Source organism: Haematobia irritans, chromosome 3 (assembly GCF_050003625.1).
Source record: "Haematobia irritans isolate KBUSLIRL chromosome 3, ASM5000362v1, whole genome shotgun sequence".
Taxonomy (NCBI): domain Eukaryota; kingdom Metazoa; phylum Arthropoda; class Insecta; order Diptera; family Muscidae; genus Haematobia; species Haematobia irritans.
The window spans coordinates 65,910,343-65,935,884 of NC_134399.1; the positions used below are offsets into that span (position 1 = coordinate 65,910,343).

At 33.9% G+C, this 25,542-nt stretch overlaps 1 protein-coding gene and 1 long non-coding RNA gene across 5 annotated transcripts in view; one reads left to right on the forward strand and one right to left on the reverse strand.

The window, feature by feature from the left end:
* The window catches only part of mamo (maternal gene required for meiosis), a 665,568-nt gene that overhangs the window by 198,973 nt on the left and 441,053 nt on the right, over positions 1-25,542 (forward strand). The window lies entirely within an intron of this gene.
* Positions 3,241-3,836, reverse strand: LOC142232113 (uncharacterized). Its single transcript, XR_012721031.1, has 3 exons — positions 3,726-3,836; positions 3,543-3,641; positions 3,241-3,467 (listed from the first exon to the last, which is right to left on the reverse strand). It is a non-coding gene; the product is annotated as an uncharacterized LOC142232113 (long non-coding RNA).

The window sequence follows — 25,542 nt, forward strand, 5'->3', positions numbered from 1 at the left end:
GTCAAAATTTTATTTCTATAGAAAATTTTGTAAAAATTTTATTTCTATAGAAAATTTTGTCAAAATTTTATTTCTATAGGAAATTTTGTCAAAATTTTATTTCTATAGAAAATTTTGTCAAAATTTTATTTCTATAGAAAATTTTGTCAAAATTTTATTTCTATAGAAAATTTTGTCAAAATTTTATTTCTATAGAATATTTTATCAAAATTTTATTTCTGTAGAAAATTTTCTTAAAATTTTATTTCTGTAGAAAATTTTGTCAAAATTTTATTTCTATAGAAAGTTTTGTCAAAATTTTATTTCTATAGAAAATTTTGTCAAAATTTTATTTCTATAGAAAATTTTGTCAACATTTGTATTTGTATAGAAAATTTTGCAAAAATTTTATTTCTATAGAAAATTTTGTACAAATTTGATTTCTATAAAAAATTTAGTCTAAATTTTATTTCTATAGAAAATTTTGCCAAAACTTTATTTCTATAGAAAATTTTGCAAAAATTTTATTTCTATAGAAAATTTTGTCCAAATTTTATTTCTATAGAAAATTTAGTCAAAATTTTATTTCTATAGAAAATTTTGTCCAAAATTTTATTTCTATAGAATATTTTGTCAAAATTTTACTTCTATAGAAAATTTTGTAAAATTTTATTTCCATAAAAAAACAATTGATTTCTCCTCTTTGCAAAAATTTAATTTTTCCTCTTTGCAAAATCTACCAAATCATAAAAATTCTACCAATGTACCAAACGGTAAAAAATCAAAAATTTTTGTAGAATTCTACCAACTGTGGCAATCGTGTACCTAATACGACTTCGCGATAGGGTTGCAGCGCTGTTCGTCATTTTTTTTTTCTATCAGGTTCTGCTCATCTATTTCATTCACTAGTCCCTCTAATTCCGATCTTTCGGAGCGCCAAAGGATAAAAGTGGTGGTATAAGCAGATGATGTGGCGCTAGCAGTCAGGGGAAAATTCCCATCCACAATCAGAGATATTATACAGAGAGCCCTGACTGAGAAATGGGCGAAAGATAATGGTCTTGGGGTAAATCCTGCAAAGACAGAACTAGTCTTGTACTGCAAAGATCGCAAAACTCCCACGGTTAGGCCCATTTCCTTAGGGGGTATTGAAATTCCCTTTGGTGAGTGTGCAAAATACCTTGGCGTTATTTTGGACAGGAAGTTGAACTTTAAGCTTAATATTGAAGAAAGGGCGAGAAAAGCAACGGTAGCTTTGTACTCGTGCAAAAAGGCAATAGGAAAAAAGTGGGGACTAAAACCAAAAATTGTGCATTGGCTATACACGGCAGTGGTTAGACCTATAATGCTATATGGTGTTGTAGTCTGGTGGCCGGCACTTCACCAGCCCACAAGTTTAGAAAGAGTTCAGCGTATGGCGTGCTTGCGTATCTCAGACGCATTCAGCAAGACAGGAACAAATTCCCTTAATGTCATGCTGCATCTATTGCCTTTAGACATTTTGGCCAAACAGTCAGCTGCAACAACGGCTGTGCGGTTGCGCGAGCTATCGCTGTGGTGGGCAAAAAGTTACGGTCACAGCTCGGTCCTCAAAATAATGCCATATGTGCCTAACGTAGTGGATTATACTTAGGCGACACCACTTTTCGACAAAAAGTTTGAAACTCCAATTCCCAACAGTGAGGCGTGGTGCACACAGGCCCCGGGGAATAACCGTTATATAGATTTCTACACTGATGGCTCCAAATTGGATGGACAAGTGGGTTTTGGAGTATATTCTAAAGATCTGGAACTTCGAATAGCGAAAAGATTACCTAATCACTGTAGTGTTTTTCAGGCTGAAATATTAGCAATAAGAGAGTTGGCGAATTGGCTGAGAAGTAATGTTCCAAAAAATGTGGGCATTGATATATACTCAGACAGTCAACCTGCAATAAAATCCTTGGACTCTGTGTTCCTTAACTCGAAAACGGCCATCAACTGCCGCAAATCTCTCAATGAGATGGCTGAGCAGCACAATATTCACCTAATATGGGTGCCTGGCCACAGGAACATACCGGGGAACTGCGAAGCAGATGAGCTAGCAAGGCTAGGAACTACCTTACATATTCCAGGGGAACTAGAATCTGTTAGTATGCCTCTGGCTGCCTGCAAGCTCTTACTGCGTGAGAAGGCTGTTATGATGGCAAATGTTGGATGGGAGAATTGCAAGGGCTGTAACGACACCAAGCAAATATGGCCCCATTTAAACTTAAACCGCACACTAGATATGCTAGTGTTGTCGAGACGTCAGATATCACTCCTGATATCTGCTATAATGGGTCGCTGCCTGATAGGCGATTTTGCAAAAACTATTGGCTCGAAGTATAATGACTATTGTATGAGCTGCCATGATGCGGAGGAAAAGGAATCAATTAAACACCTCTTGTGTGAGTGTCCTGCATTTTGTGTAAGGCGTAAGCAAATTTTAGGGGCATATAGCTTCAGATTACTGGCGGACCTGGAAAACCTTAACTTAAGCAGTCTGCTAATGTTTTTGCAACAATCTGGTTGGTTCAGCAGAAGAAAATAATCGAGAAGGTTCCGCGGTTAAAACTAGAAGTGCCAATATGTAAAAGGTACTTTTAGTTAATGTGGTATTACAATGGACTGAATAGTCTAAGTGAGCCTGAAACTTAATCGGGTCGCCACTTTAACCTAACCTAACCTAACTCTCCTCTTTTTTTTCCTCTACCAAACAGTAAAAAATCTACCATTTTTGGTAGAATTCTACCAACTGTGGCAATACGATCGCGATAGGGTTGCAGTGCTGTTCGTCATTTTTTCTACCAGTTTGTGCTCACACCGAAAAAAAAGTTTACTATTTTTTATGAAAAATGAACTAACCCATAGTAAGAATGACCATGATTTGGCGCCAAAGATTTTTTTCATCTAGATAAGTTCATGATTTTCTTATAAATTAGTTCATGTATTGCATCGAATTTTAGTTCATTATTACTATGCTGTGGGAAGAATATAGTTAAACTCATTCAAAATATTCCTGCTATCCGGAAAAATGAACAATTTTTTGGGAAACCTGTATTAAGAAATTGGTTTGAAATAAACTGTTTGTCGGTATAATTTTCAAAAAAGTAGAGAAATTGAGGAATCAAAAGTACAACAAGCCTGTATACAACTAATAAATTTTTCGTACAAAACAAGTCAATTTTCTATAACCACCAGTATTTTATTCCAAAAAATTATTATTATATTACACAAAACTATGGTTTATGATATACAATAAAGGAAATATTTTTATTAGTACGTTGGATGCAGTTACTTGTCGGTAGTTAGTAATTGCTTCTTCAAAAGAGTAATATTCTACGTTATTAGGACTAAACTAATTAATTTAAATTTCCATGTTTTCTATCCAGATGAAAGATATATTGAATTGTCCAATTTCATCGATTTTGGCAAACTTTTGTTGGGCGGATTTGTCTTATAAGCATCTGAAATTGCAAAGTTATACAAAATATAAGAAAAATATTATCAAATTCTATCGTTCATATTGATTTTTAACTTACGGTTTTCAAGAGTGTTTCCTAGAGCCAATAAGGATATCAGCTTAATTAGCATTAAACAGTAAGAATATTCAAAAAAATACCATTACAAGACCTGTTTACCTGCAAGTGAAAATAATAATTTTTAATAAATTTAAATTTTAGTTTTATTAAAAACGGACAAAATACCGTTTATAGAAAACTTACCACATTGAAAAATCCATCCAGTTGGTACATTATTGAAATCATATCCATGGACTAATGGGACGTTTTTGAAATTATTCTCAGAATATATTTGAAATAAAAAATGAAAAAAAAAATTAAACATAATTTCCAATTGTCAGTATAGCATTTAGTATTTAAGGTGGATATTAAGTTCGAGTTTAGAGGCTAAAATCGCAATTTTCATGATACGTTTTCTTTAATAATCCATTATAAAAAAATAATCTTTATAAAAAACTTGGTTTGGGCTATTCTCCATCAAGTTATATTTAAATTTGTATCGGAAGACGTACAATTTTACACTTTTCTTAGTAATTTATTTTTATTTTTAGCGTCTAAACTCGAACTTAGTACTCACCTGTAGGAATTGCTGTAACATAAAAAATATAGATTCAAAAACATGTTTGCATCTCCAACCTGTGATCCAGATGTAGAATAAATATAGATCATCCTATTACCACTCATGTTGTATATTTTTTATGTAAATCAATTAAAAATCCGCACTAATTTTAAACTATTAACAGAAATATACAGTTCCTTAATCTGTTATTTGTTTTTTATCAATAAAAAGCGTTTCTGATTACTCTAACATCACATCATTCACTTCTCAGTTTCTAAAATGTTTCGAAATAAATGTATTTTCATTAATAAACACCAATACCGCACGTACAATTTTGCAAAATTAAAACCACGTGTGCACTTCATAAATGCATCTACATAACTGAATGCAACAATAAAACTCAAAGACACAAATAGCCATAAAGAAAAACAACTCCGTAAAGAAAAACAACTCCACACACACACACACGATCCCTTTCTGATCTCGCTATTGCAAGAAAACAACTCTCACCACAAAAGATACCAACAACACACAAGGAACATTCCATTGTCTCTAGAATCAAAACAACCAACAACAGCATAAATGACGCAATAACAAACACAAACAATCATACGAGATATACACAAAATGTCTCTAAAAACTCCCTCACATGATGCACTCACATTTTCCAGTAGCACGTTTATTGATTAGTTTGAATTCTATCTATAAGTTAAGGTAAAATATATACCAAATCTATGAGGAATCTATAAAAAATGATATACACCCGGCAAGGATTATATTAACTACTTTTTATTCTACTTTATCTACAATTTTCAATGTGAGGAAAAACACTCCAACTTATAATAAAAAGGGAAATAATCTGTAGGTAGCCATCATACGAATCGGTAATGTCGTTAAGTTAATTTTTACTACAAAAATTTTTTTTCCATACAAAATTTTTTCTTAGTAAATTGTCTACATTTCGTAGTAAGATTTTTATATTGCCCATGTATTTTTATAATAGAATTAACGATGCATTAACTACTGTGTTGGAAATTTATTTAAGGAAAAATCCTTCCCATTTCGTAGTTAGTGAACTAAAAAACATTTACTGAATTTTTATAAGTTTTCCTTTAGCTAAGTTAATTTTCGTTGTGGTTACGAAAAATGAACTACATTACAGTAAATTTGTTGAACTATGTGGAAGTCAAAATGGTCCTTAAATTTACAAGACACTTTTTTTTCTGTGCATCTATTTCATTTACTAGTCCCTCTAATTCCGATCTTTCGGAGCGCCATCGTATGCACCCGAAAACCATGTGATGCTCGTCATCGATAACATTCGCCTCACATTTGCCCATCTTATGCAAATACATCCGAAAGTATCGGTGTTCAGATAGCATCTGCGTTATGAAATTGGTTACGTCCCCATGACGTCTGTTCGTCAACTTTCTATATCGGGGATATAAACCGTGCAATCCATTTACCATATATCGCAGGTCCATCTCATCTTGCCACTGCTGCATAGTCTGTCGGTTTATCGCCTCTAAAGTGTTTGTGTTTTCCATTTGTAGATCAAAAATCTATTTCCTTTCTTCAGCTTGAAGGTCTATTGGGGTCATGTCGGCTATGATTAGCATCGCTGCAGCCATAAGTGCAAATTCCTCAAACTAATAATTATAATTACATTTTAAGCTTTTATCTCTAATCCAAAAATTCAATATATCAGTTAACTTCAAGATGCAAGTTTCAAAGATTCGCTTCATAAATGTAAAGGAAAATGCTTGCAAAGCAAAAATTATTAACTCCTTGGTGTTTAAATTGCGTTTTCTAACATTTAGTTTCCATAATCTTCCATATTAGATCAATATTTTTTTTCATTCTGGATTTTGTATATTTATATGAATTAGCTCATTTACATTACATGTGATGGCATCATACGATTTGTTTTTACGAAAATTTGCCGGTTGTTATATTTTCTTAAACCAAGTAAATGAACTATTGCAGTATCCCTTGGGGCCAGATAACGCAACCGTTCGTTTTGATGGTATTAGAAAATCGTTCAATAATATTGGTATTCCACATGCCTGATTAGGGTTATAATGACCTGAGTATTAGAAAAAATAATATTATTGTTTTAAGAAGAAAAAAATTATCAAAATTACACTTGCTTGTTGCAATATAAAATTATTGCAATTTTCCACCACAACTATTTCCTAATCACATTCGCACTTATTTGTTAGCTCGTCTGACACTTAACGCAAAAACGTTATCAATTTTTGCTATATAGTTTTTACACACCACCCGGGCCTTGTATAATAGGCACAAAGATTGTTAGGCAAGCCGGTAGACACAGCAACGATGACGATAACTGTCAACATTTCGTTGAAGTTCATTATCAGACTAGGTCTGTTGTTAAACAGCCCATGTTTTATATTAACATGGTGGGGTGGGTCGACGCGGGGGCATTGAATTGATAATAATAATAACGCAGCGTTGTGTCTCATTGAATAACTTAGAAAATGTCTTAAAAAATATCGCTTGCGTCGGCATAGACGTCTTCGACCTGCTATCAGCAGGTAGATAGTCCATAAACTTAAGCCTCAGAAACGCATGTGCATTTTCTGCCGTTTCGCCTATGAGCAAAGCATTGCTGGAGTTTGCTGTCTGGTTTCAATATCACCTAAATTTAGATAAGAATTTTTTAATTTGTTATTATTTCACTTGAACTTTATGGGAAAAGATAGCGAGGACTGAATGATGTAACTGATGAGTGATAAGGGACCATATATATGAATGTCTTACAACTAAAGCCGGTACAACTAAAGAAACTCGTATTTTAGTAACGAAAAGGAATGTAAAGCAAGCAAAGGCTGATAAATACGGAATTAAAAAGGAAATTAAATCAATAAAAAAATACTCAAATTACATCAATCTTCCTAAGATTTTTCATTTCATGTCCGAGTGTAAGATTGAACTTCAGTACAACTGTTCGGAATAAAGACCAATATAGAGACCGGGTCTTCTTGTGGCTTTGCATAATTATTTTCATAATAGGTTAGGTTAACAGGTTGGCTGATAAGTCCCCGGTCTAACAAAGAAAAACACATTTTTTTCTCAAAATTCGTTTTTATTATTCAACATAGTTCCCTTCAAGAGCGATACAACGATTATAACGACCTTCCAATTTTTTGATACCATTTTGGTAGTACTCCTTCGGTTTTGCCTCAAATTAGGCCTCAGTTTCGGCGATCACCTCTTCATTGCAGCCAAATTTTTTCCCTGCGAGCATCCTTTTGAGGTCTGAGAACACGAAAATGTCGCTGGGGGCCAGATCTGGAGAATACGGTGGGTGGGGAAGCAATTCGAAGCCCAATTCATAAATTTTTGCCATCGTTCTCAATGACTTGTGGCACGGTGCGTTGTCTTGGTGGAACAACACTTTTTTCTTCTTCATATGGGTCCGTTTTGCGGCGATTTCGACCTTCAAACGCTCCAATAACACCATATAATAGTCACTGTCGATGGTTTTTCTTTCCTCAAGATAATCGATAAAAATTATTCCATGCGCATCCCAAAAAACAGAGGCCATTACTTCACCAGCGGACTTTTGAGTCTTTCCACGCTTCGGAGACGGTTCACCGGTCGCTGTCCACTCAGCCGACTGTCGATTGGACTCAGGAGTGTAGTGATGTAGCCACGTTTCATCCATTGTCACATATCGACGGAAAAACTCGGGTGTATTACGAGTTAACAGCTGCAAACACCGCTCAGAATCATCAATACGTTGTTGTTTTTGGTCAAATGTGAGCTCGCGCGGCACCCATTTTGCACAGAGCTTCCGCATATCCAAATATTGATGAATGGTATGACCAACACGTCCCTTTGATATCTTTAAGGCCTCTGCTATCTCGATCAACTTCATTTTACGGTCATTCAAAATCATTTTGTGGATTTTTTGATGTTTTCATCGGTAAACACCTCTTTCGGGCGTCCACTGCGTTCACCGTCCTCCGTGCTCATTTCACCACGCTTGAATTTTGCATACCAATCAATTATTGTTGATTTCCCTGGGACAGAGTCCGGAAACTCATTATCAAGCCAAGTTTTTGCTTCCACCGTATTTGTTCCCTTCCGAAAACAGTATTTTATCAAAACACGAAATTCCTTTTTTTCCATTTTGTTCACAATAACAAAAGTTGCTTCACAAAAGACGCTCTTTCTCACAAACAAATTGACTTACAGTCAAATTTTTACACGAATCATTTGAAGGTTGGTACTATCTATGTGTCAGACCGGGGACTTATCAGCCAACCTGTTAGGTTAAAATGGCAGCCCGAGTAAGTTTCAGGCTCCGTATCATGACAGCTTATACAATAGTCATTATACTTCGCACCAATAGTTTTTGCAAATTCGCCTATCAGGCAGCGACCCGTTATAGCAGATATCAGAAGTGGTACCTGAGGTCTTGAGATTACTAGCATATCTAGTGTGCGGTTCAAGTTTAAATGGGTCCATATTTGCTTGGTGTCGTTACAACCCTTGCAATTCTCCCATCGAACATTTGTCATCATGACAGTCTTCTCACGCAGTAAGAGCTTGCAGGTAGCCAAAGACATACCAACAGATTCTAGTTCCCTTGGAATATGTAAGGTAGTTCCTAGCCTTGCTAACTCATCTGCTTCGCAGTTCCTCCGTATGTTCCTATGGCCAGGCACCCATATTAGGTGAATATTGAGCAGTACAAGATTTTAGTTCCCCTGGAATATGTAAGGTAGTTCCTAGCCTTGCTAACTCATCTAATTCGCAGTTTCTCGGTATGTTCCTATGGCCATACACCCATATTAGGTAAATGTTGTACTGCTCAGCCATCTCATTGAGAGGTTTTTAGGTAGTCGATGGCCGTTTTCGAGTTAAGGAACACAGAGTCCAAGGATTTTATTGCAGGTTGACTGTCTGAGTATATATTAATGCCAACAGTTTTTGGAACATTACTTCTAAGCCAATTCGCCAACCCTCTTATTGCTAATATTTCAGCCTGAAAAACACTACAGTGATCAGGTAATCTTTTCGCTATTCGAAGTTCCAGATCTTTAGAATATACTCCGAAACCCATTTGTCCATCCAATTTGGAGCCATCAGTGTAGAAATCTATCATTTGACTTTCAGTTTCAGGTTTCATTTGAGAAAAGTTGCAATGTAAAACTTTGAAATGAATATACTATAGTTTCCAGATTTTAAAGTACTTCTTTCCGTATCAATCTTATGTATGTTAACATTTCGATTTATTAAATTTTCCATAAACAATATTTTCATCACAACACAAACTTTTGCATATATTCACTTCCTCCCACCATGAATTTCTTATTATCGTATTCCCACACCCACCTACCTTGTGTTGATTTCCTGCACTTTCAGGTCGTAAATTTTAATTGTTTCATGGTAGTAATATTGGAACAATGGATGACTTAAATTCGGCCGCATCCATGTGGGGCAATACAAAGCCGTGACACAATGAAAGGAAAATAGTTTGAGTTTATATTCGTCGTATGCATAAGAAATTCAAGTGTGAAATGTGATAGTTTTTCTGTAATGGTGTGAGCACTATTTGTGCACTGCTAGATTTCTTGATGTACACATTCGATTCTAGTGTCAAAGAGCGGTTTGCATCAAAAGCTCATCTACAATAATCAAATTGCTTATTTGGTAATGGGATGTTCCCAAGTGATCAAATTGGCTTAGAAGTGCTAACAAATTGGCCTTCATTGTTTTATGGGGTGAGAGAGAGTGATTTACATACGCTCAACACTGAAACAATTGTGATGGGTATAGTAAAGCCATTAAATACCCTACAAAGAATCTAAGAGATTATGTACAAAGTTATCAGAATGAATTTCATAGGTTTCTATGAGAACAAGCAGCCATTGTAAAACGACATTGGAAAATTATGAACGTAAGTTTGCAAAACTATGATTGTGCGTTTACGAAAACTTGAAATGCTTAGTCCCATTTTATTGTTCTAAGATTAACAAACTCGCACTCTAACCATACCACCGTGGTGCAATGGTTAGCATGCCCGCCTTGCATACACAAGGTCGTGGGTTCGATTCCTGTTTCGCCCGAACACCAAAAAGTTTTTCAGCGGTGGATTATCCCACCTCAGTAATGCTGGTGACATTTCTGAGGGTTTCAAAGCTTCTCTAAGTGGTTTCACTGCAATGTGGAACGCCGTTCGGACTCGGCTATAAAAAGGTGGTCCCTTGTCATTGAGCTTAACATCGAATCGGGCAGCACTCAGTGATAAGAGAGAAGTTTACCAATGTGGTATCACAATGGACTGAATAGTCTAAGTGAGCCTGATACTTCGGGCTGCCACCTAACCTAACCTAACCAGACCAGCATTGCTATAACTAAGTCATCGTTTGATACGGTGAACCACGCCTCCCTCTTAGGGGATGTTATGAGAACTTTTCTCCCTGATAACCCAAAGAGGTGGTTGGCGAACTATATGGCAGGCTGACGGTCCTATGTGGAATTCAAAGGAAATACATATTCGCCTAGGAGGAAGAGAAGCTCCTCTTCCATCATCAGATGTCCACTTTGTAACTTATTCGGACGACTATTTCATAGACATATCAGGGAGGGACATCAAATAACTTGAGGTGATGACTACCTCCCTGCATATAGGGACTTCTTTGTCAGCTGGAATCTGAAAGTTTCTGCTCGTAAATCGCCGGCAATCATTTTCACATCGTGGACCAAGGAAGTGAACCTGGATCTCGATAATAACAGTCGTTGCCAAAGTATTCCCACATGCAAGAACGCCAAGATTCTTGGCGCAACGTTTGAAAGTTTTTTTTCTCTTTTGAAAGCATGTAGAAATGGTAGCTAATAACATTGGGAGCACTTGAAGAAAAGATAAAGAGACAATACAAATGATCTATGAGTCCATTGGTCGTTCCCTTATCGATTATGCGGCCGCCCTTTGGATTCCCAGTACTAGCGATGTTGGTGAAATCTTCGAACGGTGCAAAATACTGCGTTTCGGATGTCACTCCCAAACATCTTCAGCATGAATCTAAAATGCGGTGAGACAGGACTGCGACCTCCTCACGCATTAGTACCTGATAAAGTGCAAACGGGTACACCACCCAAACCACATTCACGAGGGTACTATCTGAACGAGCCATGCTCATTCGGTTCGATTTCAGGAAAGAGATACAATCAATTGACAACTTGACAGGCGGTGACAGTGATGATGGAATAATAACGGCATTGAGGGTGGTACACATGTCAGCGGTTCAGAAGGCGCCACCATCTGTCGCGGGGACGAGAGATGGCTACCTAGAGGGACCAGGTCGGTGTTATCCCAGCTAAGATCTGCCATCACAGTTAATCTCTCCCCTCTTAACCCAACAATTCAAGACTTTTACCCAAATTGTGGCCATCACAAGGCATCTCTTCGCGTGCTCTGCAAAACCTACATAACTGACACCTACTTCACTCTGAGCTCGCTCAATAGAGGCACGAACTGGATGTAGGTGTTTAACCCTCCAATGCCCCAATTTTTTTGCCAGCTGATTAAATATTCAATGTTAACGACACAAAAGCAAGAACACGAAACAAGAAAAATGTATGCGGTAAAATTCAGCATATGCTGCAAAGCCTCTTGAACAGATTTTACTAAGTTTTCTTTTTATTTTACCTATTTTTGTTGTCTTAAGGTGGGTTTTACTAAAATCTTACTGATTTTATGAAGCCCGCCTACAGGCGGGATTGGGCAGTAGAGGGTTAAATGGCTAATCCTTATAAATTGTTTTGTCTTCTTATTCTCCCTATTTATACAACAATTCCCATGGGCAACAACAACCAGAACATAAATTCAAAATAAGTACCTATTACAAAAAATTTCTGAACAAAAGTACCTAATACGATGATATACTAACAGATTTTTATTAGCAAATAATTCATTTGACCCTTGCAATTGAATGAATAATTCGAAATAGGAAGTATTCATTGATAGGTACCTATTGGGAAAGGACACCTATTCATACGTGTACCTATTACGCATACCTATTACTACGCTATTGAATTGACAGATGTGATTGTGCGAAGACGTGGAGGCATGGTGGTAGTTTTTGATCACCAAGTCGAAATAGGTACCTAAATTTCCTATAGGTTCCTGCAATTTTGAATTAATAGCTTTTTATTCGAAAAAGTCAGTTGAGACTGAAAACTTCGAAATATGTTCGAGAATTTCCTGATTGGTACCTAATGCGACAGCATACTCAGTCTTTTTATCAATGTACAAAAATTTAACGGTATATCGTGGAACTCTTCCGACTGCACTTTGGCTTATACGAAATTTTATCTAAGAATATAAATAGAAGTCTGCTAAGTTCCATGGTTATGTTAAAAAGCTGTTTACACATAATCAAGATCAGTAATAGGTACCCAGAGTATACTTCGCTACTTTGTCCATTGTCCGTTGTACGGCTGCACTTTGGCTTATACGAAATTTTGTCTAAGAATATAAATAATAGCCTGCTAAGTTCTATTGTTATATTGAAAAGCTGTTCACCCTTAATCACGGTGAGTAATAGGTACCCAGATTAAACTTCTTACTTCACTACTTTTTACTTTGTCCATTGTATGGATGATTATTGCACTAAAAAAACTCAAACTATCATAAATTTCTCACAGAAGAGATAAACCCTGTCTCTCCCTCATAAAATACTTGACGTAGGGCATCACATCAAGGTGCGTATATGTGTAAGCTGCAAATGAAATCAAATCCCTAAAGAAATTATACATGAAATCTGCATCATTATCATAACCAGTAATGGCAACACCTTTCCCAACTATGATAATGGTTGGAGTGTTAAATCTGACGTAGTGGAGTCTAACGTGTGGCCCAGCTTTGTCTCATGTCGACTTTATTCTATTTTGCATAAACCTGGCATTGACTGTTGGAGTGTACACTTTTCACGATCCTCAACCGTGGGAATTATTTTTGCGAAAAAGTGTGTATGCCCTTCCCCTACACCCACCCCCCCTCACCATTCCAAATGCTCGCATCACACCCATACTCCTGGTGATAATGACTTTGTAAGATGCCAAGTAAATGGGAAACAATCTAACAAACTACAGTGTCGAACAGACAAACAATCGACATTGCAAACAGAATCAGAAAACACCATCAAGTACTCGCATCGCTGTAAAACAAAACACTGCGGTCCCATGAATGGGAATTCACGTAAAATGATCTACTACTCGACACGGCTGATTATATATTCAAAGTTTTACTCGATCATATGCGCTAGCATGTAGATGATCTACAAAACAAGGTGTGGGTTGCTGCACTGTGTCGAGATGCAGTCTAATCATAATAAAGACAATTATTGTAGCTCAAACGTTGTGGTGGCAGCTGCCGACAAAGCGTGTTCATATCTAGTGTGAATATAAAGCCCAGCGAACATTTGTGTAGAGAAATTAGAATATTGTATGTCATTTTGGAGAATACATAAAAGAGGTTTAGTTTTATTTTCAGGTGGCACCCAACGGATTTTCTTGAGTATTTCCAGTAGGTCAAAAGTTATGAGTAGATTTTTGTATAAGAATTTATGTACGTTTACTTAGCCGATGTGAGTCGAATATTTTTCTCCCGTTAGCTTAAGGTCATTACAAACAAATCTGGCGCCCAACGTTTTTTTTTAAGAATTTTATCAAAATGGCGCCCAACATAAAGTTTAAAACAGTCATTTGGTAGGATTAACATCCTGAGATTGAATTCAAACTCTGAAATTAAAATGCTTTCGTAGGCTTGTAAACAATAAAATGAACTTTCACTGGAGTAAATATGTCAGCAGGCGAGCGGTTTACAAATGATAATAACCTGAAATTGGTTGAAATACTTATCAGTCACCCTGTAATGGCCTTTTTGACAGTTTCGACTTAAGTAAGACCATATAGCCAGACGATTTCCGTTTCTGAGAATCATAATAATGGATGTTTTTCATATTTACCATCAATTTCCATTGTAGTACTCTTCAAGGTTGTATACCATATTTTCCAAATGTTTTTCCCCCCTTATGTCAATGTTATTATGTCTTTCGCATACACTAGAGAGCCTGAAGGTCATTCACGTATAATGTAAAATGTTAAGGACAGTAGGTTAGGTTATGTGGCTGCCCGATGTATCAGGCTCACTTAGACTATTCAGTCCATTGTGATACCACAGTGGTGAACTTCTCTCTTATCACTGAGTGCTGCCCGACTCCATGTTAAGCTCAATGACAAGGGACCTCCTTTTTATAGCCGAGTTCGAACGGCGTTCCACATTCCAGTGAAACCACTTAGAGAAGTTTTGAAACCCTCAGAAATGTTACCAGCATTACTGAGGTGGGATAATCCACCGCTGAAAAACTTTTTGGTGTTCGGTCGTAGCAGGAATCGAACCCCCGACCTTGTGTATTTGACAAAATTTATCCCTTTTCTAATTGCTAGCCTCCGAATTTGTTAGAAGCTACTTTCTCATACAATCGACAATTAAACAAATGATAAATATGGGATTTCCCCATCGATCTTAAGGCATCCCTACAGTGTTAGCAACATATCTCTATATGACACTCCTATTGCTACAGATAATAATTTTCACTGTGCAAAACTAAACCTAAAAACACATGTAGAACAAATAATCTCCTATTCGGTTATTTTAAAACCTAAAATATCCAACTACCCACTACACTCCCCACCTCCTCTATCAATTACAATACATTACTATTATTTTCATTGCTTAGCTAACAGTCTCTCAATGAAAGCTCTCCCAATGACTCTCAAACTTACTTCTCTATGCCAGCATAACAAAAGCCAAACACAAAATTCAAAACAACAATCCCAACAACAGCAATTCAAACAAACAGTACATCCACAATAACGTCAATATGCATATGTAACATACATATATAAAAATGAACATTTCTCCATTAAAACTTAATAAATTTTAAAAATCAATGCAATTCGTTATAATTACAGAAAATTTCCTTTTGTTTGGTATCCTCATATGCTCTCACAATATGTACCCAAAAAATGTGTGATGTATTAATATATAAACATACATACATATATAAGCTATGGTTTCTCTCTGAGAACGAAGTAGCTGAGTCATCCTGCCTTTGTAGCCCTTTCCGTTTCTCAGTCGGCATTATGCTGATCTGTTGAGATTGACAAAATTGTAGTTGTCAATTCTTTAAGAATATTTTTTAACGTGAAAAATGGCTTCGAATTTTATAAAATTTTTATGCATGCTCCCCAACTTAATTAAAGATGCAATTGTTCTCTGGGTTATTTCCATTTGAGTATTACCGAAAGCAACAATAAAAGACAAACAACAGATGTATGACTGACTACGTGTTTGATTCTCGACTTTTTTACCTTTCTACAAAGCCACTTATAAATGGGTAATGCAACAACAACAACAACATCAAGAACTGAGGCGAAGTATATAAATTTATGCGAAACTATCTAGCTTATAATGAACTTATGGGTGGATGTGTGTGTGTGTGTGTGCGTGTTTTCTAAAGGGTGATTTGTTAAGAGCTTGATAACTTTTTTTTAAAAAAAAACGCATAAAATTTGCAAAATCTCATCGGTTCTTTATTTGAAACGTTAGATTGGTCCATGACATTTACTTTTTGAAGATAATTTCATTTAAATGTTGACCGCGGCTGCGTCTTAGGTGGTCCATTCGGAAAGTCCAATTTTGGGCAACTTTTTCGAGCATTTCGGCCGGAATAGCCCGAATTTCTTCGGAAATGTTGTCTTCCAAAGCTGGAATAGTTGCTGGCTTATTTCTGTAGACTTTAGACTTGACGTAGCCCCACAAAAAATAGTCTAAAGGCGTCAAATCGCATGATCTTGGTGGCCAACTTACCGGTCCATTTCTTGAGATGAATTGTTCTCCGAAGTTTTCCCTCAAAATGGCCATAGAATCGCGAGCTGTGTGGCATGTAGCGCCATCTTAGTGAAACCACATGTCAACCAAGTTCAGTTCTTCCATTTTTGGCAACAAAAAGTTTGTTAGCATCGAACGATAGCGATCGCCATTCACCGTAACGTTGCGTCCAACAGCATCTTTGAAAAAATACGGTCCAATGATTCCACCAGCGTACAAACCACACCAAACAGTGCATTTTTCGGGATGCATGGGCAGTTCTTGAACGGCTTCTGGTTGCTCTTCACTCCAAATGCGGCAATTTTGCTTATTTACGTAGCCATTCAACCAGAAATGAGCCTAATCGCTGAACAAAATTTGTCGATAAAAAAGCGGATTTTCTGCCACTGATTTTGGTAATAAAATTCAATGATTTGCAAGCGTTGCTCGTTAGTAAGTCTATTCATGATGAAATGTCAAAGCATACTGAGCATCTTTCTCTTTGACACCATGTCTGAAATCCCACGTGATCTGTCAAATACTAATGCATGAAAATCCTAACCTCAAAAGAATCACCCTTTATATATATGGTAGGAAACTACCTCTAACTGATCTTCAATGATAGAATGCAACATTTGTTTCATTTAACGCGTTCTGCTTATTTATTTTCTTTGGCATTTGTTGTCTGTGATGATTGTGTTTTTCTCTGATTTTTTCCGTTTGTTTAACTAAATCACTAATGCGATACGCTGCATTAAAAATTTTCATTGCTTTTACATTTTAGTATCTCATTCAGATGTTTCGAACATTGCGTTGTGCGATAAGTCCATTTGGAATTGTTTTTAGCATCAGCTTACATGAACACTTACGTGAACTCCTGATGGGGGTGTTTGAAATAAAACTTAAACCACCTACGTTGTTTTGTGTAAAACGGCAAAGTTTGCAATGGATATTTGATATAAATAAAATATATTAAGTATTTATGATGGAAAATATGGGGAAAATTGAATGTGATGCAGAGTGACAAAACTATTGAATATTTTCTTCAGCGAATTTTTTATTAAATTTTATTGTTTTTGGATCAAGTGGTACAGCATAAATTTATTATTAAAATTTTTGTTTATTTTATTTATGCTTGCTTTTCATTTTATTTTTTTTTTTAATAAAAATAGTTTTAAAAAATAAATATATGTAGACAAACATTACTAAACAAAAAAACATTTCAACAAAAAATTCTATAGAAATAAAATTTTTATATATATACACAATGAAAATTTCATTCAAAGTCAGCCAACGAAAAATTTTCATGGATATAACGAAACATTTTCATTAATACAATGAAAATATTCGTTAATAGTACGAAACGTTACGTTAATTTGCAGAAAATTCGTTATATTAACGAAAAATTTCGTTGTATTAACGAATTTATTTCATTGGCTGACTTTTAACGACACATTTCGTTAATATAACGAAACTTTTTCTATTAGTGTAGAACGATTTTTTGATTTATTTCATTGAGAAAATATAATTTTTGAGAAATATAATAAGAAAGAATCTTTTTAGTTAAGAACAGTTTGAAAATCACTCCCATTCAAAATATTGAATATTAATTTTCAACGAAATTTCTTTTTACTTTTGGTTTGTGTCAAATGTATTATTTTAAGTTTTGTTTATTTTTTTAATGATTCTGTTATTCATTTTATTATATTTTTAATAAAAATATTTTTAACAAATAAAACAATAGTTCAAAACGTGTAGAACTAGTTTTTTTATTTTTTTCCAAAATAGAATTTTTGTGAAATATAATAAGAAAGAATGTTCTTTAGAAAATTTAAAAGAATATGATTCGTTTGATATATTTTTCGGGGGATTCCGTTTTAAATGAAAAATTCGATCATTTCTGATGACTAATTTTAGCCATATATTTTGTTGTGTTTACCCCGCTATTTACATCAAACATAAAAAAAAACACTTCTGCTCTAAAGAAAAAAATTTAAATTGTATGCACACGTCGTAATGAAATTTGGCACCATAGCTCCGTGCGTCTATGTCTGAGAATGTTTAATGTTAACGCCAAAAATCTATACCGTATACAAATCGATCAAATGTAATTTAAGAAATGCAATTTCCACCTGAATCTTCAAATTTTGGCAATGCAATCGAAATGTCATTTTAGGAAATGTAACATAGTACATTATACGATTAATATATGCATAACCCAGCAAAAAAAAAAATTGGAAGTTATTCTAAAGGCACAACATTACAAGCACTTCCAAAAATGTCCTCCCAAAAAATATGGGTGTATGAGATTTTTGTGAGATAAATTTTGTGTCAAATAAAAAGTAATATTTTTTTTGGATATTGCAAATCGCACCAATTAATTAAATTTTAATAAATTTGTTTTTGTTCTGCTTAGTTTGAGTATCTGTTGTTTGGTCGGTTTTGCGTTTGCATTTTGTCATGCTGGCATATGGATGATAGTTTGAGATTCATTGATAGGAAGAAACAGCCTTTAGATTGGCCATTGTTGTAGTTGTTGCATTAATTTCCCGCTTGTTCAAGTAAATAGTTATTGACTATCAAATTCACCTATCACCAATAAGTACCACTAATTACTCCCAAATCTGCTCGATATGTATTTAACTGGTGATGGGGATGTCATGGGAGGGAGTCATTTGGATATTCTTAGCATTACGTTTAGCACAAAAACTAAGTAGTAACCGTGGGATACATATATAAATAGCTTGATTTCACTATTGCAATAATTAGACCACAAATCAAATAAAAAATAATTTATTAACAGGAATTATATTAAATTAAAACTAACTATATTGCACAAACATATTGAAAGGTAAAATTAGAAATACAAAACAGGACACAAAACTTAATAGAAAGGTGTTCTTATAGGAACGCTCAGCATAGCATAGTGGTATATATTGGTGATAGGTGAATTTGATAGTCAATAACTAGTTACTTGAACAAGCGGGAAATTAATGCAACAACTATAACAATGGCCAATTTAGAGGCTATTTCTTCCTATCAATGAATCTCAAACTATCATCCATATGACAAAATGCATGACAAAATGCAAACGCAAAACCAACCAAACAACAGATACTCAAACTAAGTAGAACAATAACAAATTTATTAAAATATAATTAATTGGTGCGATTTGCAATATCCAAAAAAATATTACTTTTTATTTGACACAAAATGTATCTCACAAAAATCTCATACACCCATATTTTTTGGGAGGAAAGATATAGTGGTACCTGAAAAAAAAACGAATATGATATACAAAAAATAATGCAAAAAATATACCATATTATAAGAGCACTTACTGAAAAATTTTCCGTAACATATGCAAACACGTGTTTATTAAATTGTTTTGCAATGCTCTGCAAAAAACTTCTTGCTACGAAACCAACAAAAAACTGACTAAATTATGAGTTTCTAAAGCATTGGTTGTTTTTTTTTCTTAAGAATAACGGATAACTATCTCAGAGAGCTGTACAAATTGTCTAGCAAATAAGAGAATTCTCCCGCGTCTATTTAAGAGGCGATCAGTTATCGGTGCTATAATTATTCGACTATTCCAAGGATTACTTATCTGTTCTCAAATAACCAGCCACCCTGGTAGTTGTGTATATAAATAGGTAAAAACAACAATGGCTCCTTGCCGAATAAGCGGGTTGTGTTTGGTTTCTTGTGTGTGTGTGTGTTGTTTGTTTGGCCTGACACTGTTAGTTGAAGTTGAGTCATTTGGAGTGAGAACATTGAGAGCAAGATATTGAGCTAAGACAATGGCTTTGTGCACATTTGACTGAGAGGAGTCCCCACTCCACAAGCTTATTCATTAAAAAATAGAGAAATAAATTATTTCTTAATTAATTAATTTAATTAATTTATTTTAATTGTACCACGGATTCACCGTGGTGCTATGATTAGCATGCCTGCCTTCCATACAAAGAGTCATGTGTTCAATTCTAGTTTTGATCAAACACCAAAAAGTGTTTGAGTGTTTCAAAGCTGAGTCTTGGCTAAAAAAAGGAGGTCACTTGTCGTTGAGTTAAACATAGAGTCGGATAGCACTCATAATAAGGGAGAAGTTCACCACCTGTGATATCATAATCAGGGCTGCCAATTTAGCCGTTTTATCGGTATTTTGACGATTTTTTACTTAAAAAAAAATAAATTGAAGATTTTCCGATTTTTTGCCACTAAAATTACTCTGTTCAAAAGTTTTTACTGTAAGTCGTTCATTTGTACCAAAATGTCAGCAAAAGAGAGAGAGAGAGACGCAGAAATGTCACTAGAGATTTCTTCCCACTAAAATCTTGAGAAACGTAGCATATGTGCCAATTTTCTTTTGATGTTAAAAAATATTCCTTAAATTCAAATAAAACAATTAGAGATGATCGTTACTTTGCTTGTCATAAATACAGGTTTATTTGCTCTTAAAGAAAATGCTTTCTAACAATGGGGAATTTTGTTAGCTTAAAAATTCGTTTCGGAGGAATGTAGTTTCTGTTTACATCTTCATCATACTACCATTTAGAGTTGTTTAAATACAATGGAATTCTATCTCACATCACCCCCTCATTCGATTGATTAGAATTTCAAATAACTTCTTTTGAATTTTTTTAAAAATTTTATTGGTGACGACACATAACAATGCACCACACAGATGTCTATCGATAATGAAACAATGACAATAGAAGTAGTACCATCCACAGCGCTCCAACATTATCTCAATCTCGGTGATGCTGTATTGCAAATTTGCAATAAAATCGTGACAAATGGAAATCTGTTTAACAACAATGAGTACATGAGGACATTAAGACTTGATGTAATTGGTATCCGCATCTTTCAATTTTGCTATTCATCAAAAGTTCAAGGGTGGCAACAAAATATCAATAATACCCCGCCCCGTATGCCAAGAATTACAATTATTAGAAAGATACATGTATTCTCCGAAGGCTAATTTTCAAATCCGATTGTGATAAAGTGGTAATATATTTGCAGTATGTGGCCTTGTATTTCCTTAGGGTTTTGAAATAGAAAAACAATAAAGAAAAACAATGAAGAATAGTTGCATTTTAATGAGATCTTAGATGAAAATAATAGAATGTTATGTGTAATAATTAATATGTCCATATCATAACACTTATAATCTTATTTAACTGCAAAAAAGAGAATTGCCACTCTACTGATTACTTAGGACCCATGTGGGAACCAGTTCCAGAGGCAATTGGTTTGTTCATCTTCGCAAATCGTAAATAATTATACTTCTAGAATATTCCCTATGTAGTAAATCTAATGTTTGCAACGAAATAATTGATAAGTTATATGAGAACTTAAAGCAGGGTAGTTCTTTTAGAACTAGTACAAGAACTGGTCCTAAAGTGACTGACTAGTGTCAATTTGCCATTTAAAGCAACAAATCCCTATTAAAGGAGTGAGATTACGTTGGGTTTAAAATTATGAAAATTTTGTTAATTATTTAGAAATATTATGCGGATCATTAACGATTGATTAGGTTAGGTTAGGTGGCAGCCCGATGTATCAGGCTCAATTAGACTATTCAGTCCATTGTGATACCACATTGGTGAACTTCTCTCTTATCAGTGAGTGCTGCTCGATTCCATGTTAAGCTCAATGACAAGAGACCTCCTTTTTATAGCCGAGTCCGAACGGCGTTCCACATTGCAGTGGAACCACTTAGAGAAGCTTTGAAACCCTCATCAGAAATGTCACCAGAATTAGTGGGGTGGGATAATCCACCGCTGAAAAACTTTTTTGGTGTTCGGTCGAAGCAGCACACAAAAAAATTTCACGAAAATTTTTCCAATTAAAATTTTAATTGATTTTAAAAAATATTCAATTAAAAATTTAATTGATTCAACATTTTTTTAATCGAAACAAAAATCAATCACAAAAATAATAGTATCAATTAATTTTTTAATTAGATCAATTAACTTTTTAATTGACCTTCAATTAATTTTTTAATTGATACTATCATTACTGTGACATTTCAATTAAAAATTAATTGGATCAATTAATTTCGTGATTGAATCAGAAAAAAAATTTTTTGTGTGAGGAATCGAACCCAGGACCTTGTGTATGCAAGGCGGGCATGCTAACCATTGCATCACGGTGGCTCCCTTAGCCATAGATTTTTTGGAACATTAATTTCTGTACAGGGTAGCTGATATGTATTGCAACCAACTTCAGGGTGAAATCATTCCTAAACCTCTCGTCTGACAGTCATTTCATTTTATTTTTTACGAAGTTTAAAAATCATTTTGATCAATTGTATTCCGAAATAAAGTTATTCGTAATGGAATTAAAGCGTGATAGTGTGATTGATTTATATTTGCGTGGAAAACCAAAAGTGGCTATAGTAATTTTCACTTTCACAGCATTTAAAAGTGAAAAAATCTTTTGTTTCTCATACCATTGCTCGTTATCGTATGTTAGCTATGTTGCATCGTGTCCTAAAAGTGGACGAAAAAATTGTAACAACACCAGAAAAAAGTAATGAAAATGTTCTTTTTGGATCCGCAAGTGGTGCAAAATTGACGCATAAGCGATGAATTTAACATGGGCTTGTAATAGGACGGAAGTCCTCCATTTCAACAGTCGTTTCAATGAATTTGCATTACTTCTTTAGATGTGATCCAAATTCAATGTTTGGATGTAAATTAAAAAATTCTGTGATATTTTGTCAAATAAATAATTTTTATAATTTTTTATAATTTTTAATGGATTCTAATGCTTGTCGGAAACGCTTGACTTCAAATATTTTCAAAAATTCACTATTTTTTCAGATTGAATTTAGCATTTTTTTTTGACAAAATTTAAATGATTTGCACCATTTTATGAATTCTTATTCTGTTTTTAACCAATTTGAAACAAAAAAAGTTAAAATTATCCATTAAAAATATGAAAAAACCAAGTTGTAAAAAATTGTATTAAAAAAACTTCCTAGGTAGTTAAAATAAAGAACATCATTGGGAGTACATCTTCTGGAAGTGCTTTTAAAGTTGTGCCTTTGGAAGAACTTCCAAATTTTTTTTGCTGGGTTGTTTTAAAGGTACAAATTTAAACGCAATTAGAAAAATGTCCCCTTAAAGATGTTCGTTATTTTAACTACACAAGAAGTTCTTTTAATTCCGTTCTTTTATAACTCGATTTTTTTTTCATATTTTTAATGTGTAATTTCAACTGGTTTTCTTTCAAATAGCTTAAGAATTAAGAGTAGAATTAATAAATAGGTAAAAATTGTTTAAATTTTGTCGAAAAACATGCTAAATCCATTCTAGAAAAATTGCGAATTTTTTAAAATTTTGGAGGTCAATTATAAAAATTTTAAAAATTATTTATTTGGCAAAATATCACAAAATTACTTAAAGACACTATTGAAGCCCTGGATAGACACACATTTCGGCCTCAAAGCATGGGCTCATCACTACGGTTGCCACTCGAGCCAAAAAGAAACTACCAAAATTGGGAGAACATTTTACCAGAAAACTACTAAAAAATATTTTTCAAAATTTTATTTCTATAGAAAAATTTGTCCAAATTTATTTCTGTAGAAAATTTTGTCAAGGTTTTATTTCCAAAGAAAATTTTCACAAAATTTTATTTCTATTTTTTTTCTATTGAAAATTTTGTCAAAATTGTATGTCCATTCAAAAATTTAGATTTTTTAAATTTAGGAGGAAAGGTTGAATTACACACTATGCGTCAATCCGTGCGTTGATGGAAGGGTTGATATTTTCTGTTTGTGGCAGAGTATTCGAGCTTTTTATTTCAAAGAGAAATTTCAACTCTTCAATCATCGGACGCATTTAACGCATTGAACGTATGGTATGTAATTTTACCTGAAGGTTCAAACAGCACATGGCAACACTGATGGACACCTTCTCAGTGTTCTTCAATATTAGTTTTCTGCAACAACCCACTATAACATATTTATTTTCAAATATAAATTAATTATTTATATGTTTTTAGTTTTAACAAATGAGAAACAATAAATGATATAGAGATACATTTTTTTCCATAGTATTCCATGTTTTTAGTTTTAAAAGAATTTCCTTATATATATTTTTACATCTACTCTTACCAAAAATATCCACAAAAAACGTCAATCATACATATATTTCCCTATTTCTATTTCCATCAATTTGAACTTGTCATTCATTTAAAAACAATTCTCTTTTTTCTCTTTACAGGTAAGCAGCTTCTCAAGGAAGTGTCCATCTGTATAGTTTTATACGACCGACTGACTGACTGACTGGCTGGCTGAGTTATTTCATTGGTAAATATGTTTGAATTGTCAGACATGATTTATTTTTGGCATTTAGGCAAAAATATAATATTTTTGGGAACCCACATATGCACAACGAATATAGAAAGTCGAATACGTAGAGATTTATTTTCATTTGCGTCGAGAAGAAACGAATACGGAAAATTCACACGCCTACGATACTTGGTTTGATTACTGGCCGCGAACTAAAAAACTATGCCACCATGGCTACCAAGTGTGTGACATTTTATCCATGGATGCTGCAGTGAATGGGAGTTGTACACAGAAAAAAAAAACAAATGGATGATATCGAATGAATGATTTTTTCTTTATTTGAAATACATAAATTTTCCTTATTTGAAATAAAATGTCTTTAAAATAATGACAATTTAATTAAATGAAAGTTAAAACACACATTTTTGAAAGTTGTTTTCCTCCATTAAAGTTAATGTCTTTGAACTAAGGCAAATTTTCCTTAATATAAAGAAAAAATCATATATTTTTTGTTTAGACATGATCGCTTGTTTCAATATCTTGGAGGAGCAACATTCCGATCCAGTTGAAATTTGGTGCGTGGTGTTAGTATATGGTCTATAACAACCATGGCAAAATTGGTTCATATCGGTCTATAGTTATATATAGTCCCCCGATAAACCGATGCCCATTTACACAAAAATTGGCCCATATCGGTTCATAATCACGGTTGCCACTCGAGCCAAAAATAATCTATCAAAATTTTATTTCTATAGAAAATTTTGTCTAAATTTTATTTCTATAGAAAATTTTCTCAGAATTTTATTTCTATAGAAAATTTTGTCAAAATTTTATTTCTTTAGAAAATTTTGTCAATATTTTATTTCTATAGAAATTTTTGTCAAATATTTTATTTCTATTGAAAATTTTGTCAAAACTTTATTTTTTATAGGAAATTTTATCAAAGTTTTATTTTTATAAAAAATTTTGTCCAAATTTTATTTCTATAGACAATTTTCTCAAAATTTTATTTCTATAGAAAGTTTTGTTAAAAAATTATTTCTATAGAAAATTTTGTCAAGATTTGATTTCTGTAGAAAATTTTCTCAAAATTTTATTTCTAAAGAAAATTTTCTCAAAATTTTATTTCTATAGAAAATTTTGTCAAAATTTTATTTCTATAGAAAATTTTGTCAAAATTTTATTTCTATAGAAAATTTTTTCAAAATTTTATTTCTATAGAAAATTTTCTCAAAATTTTATTTCT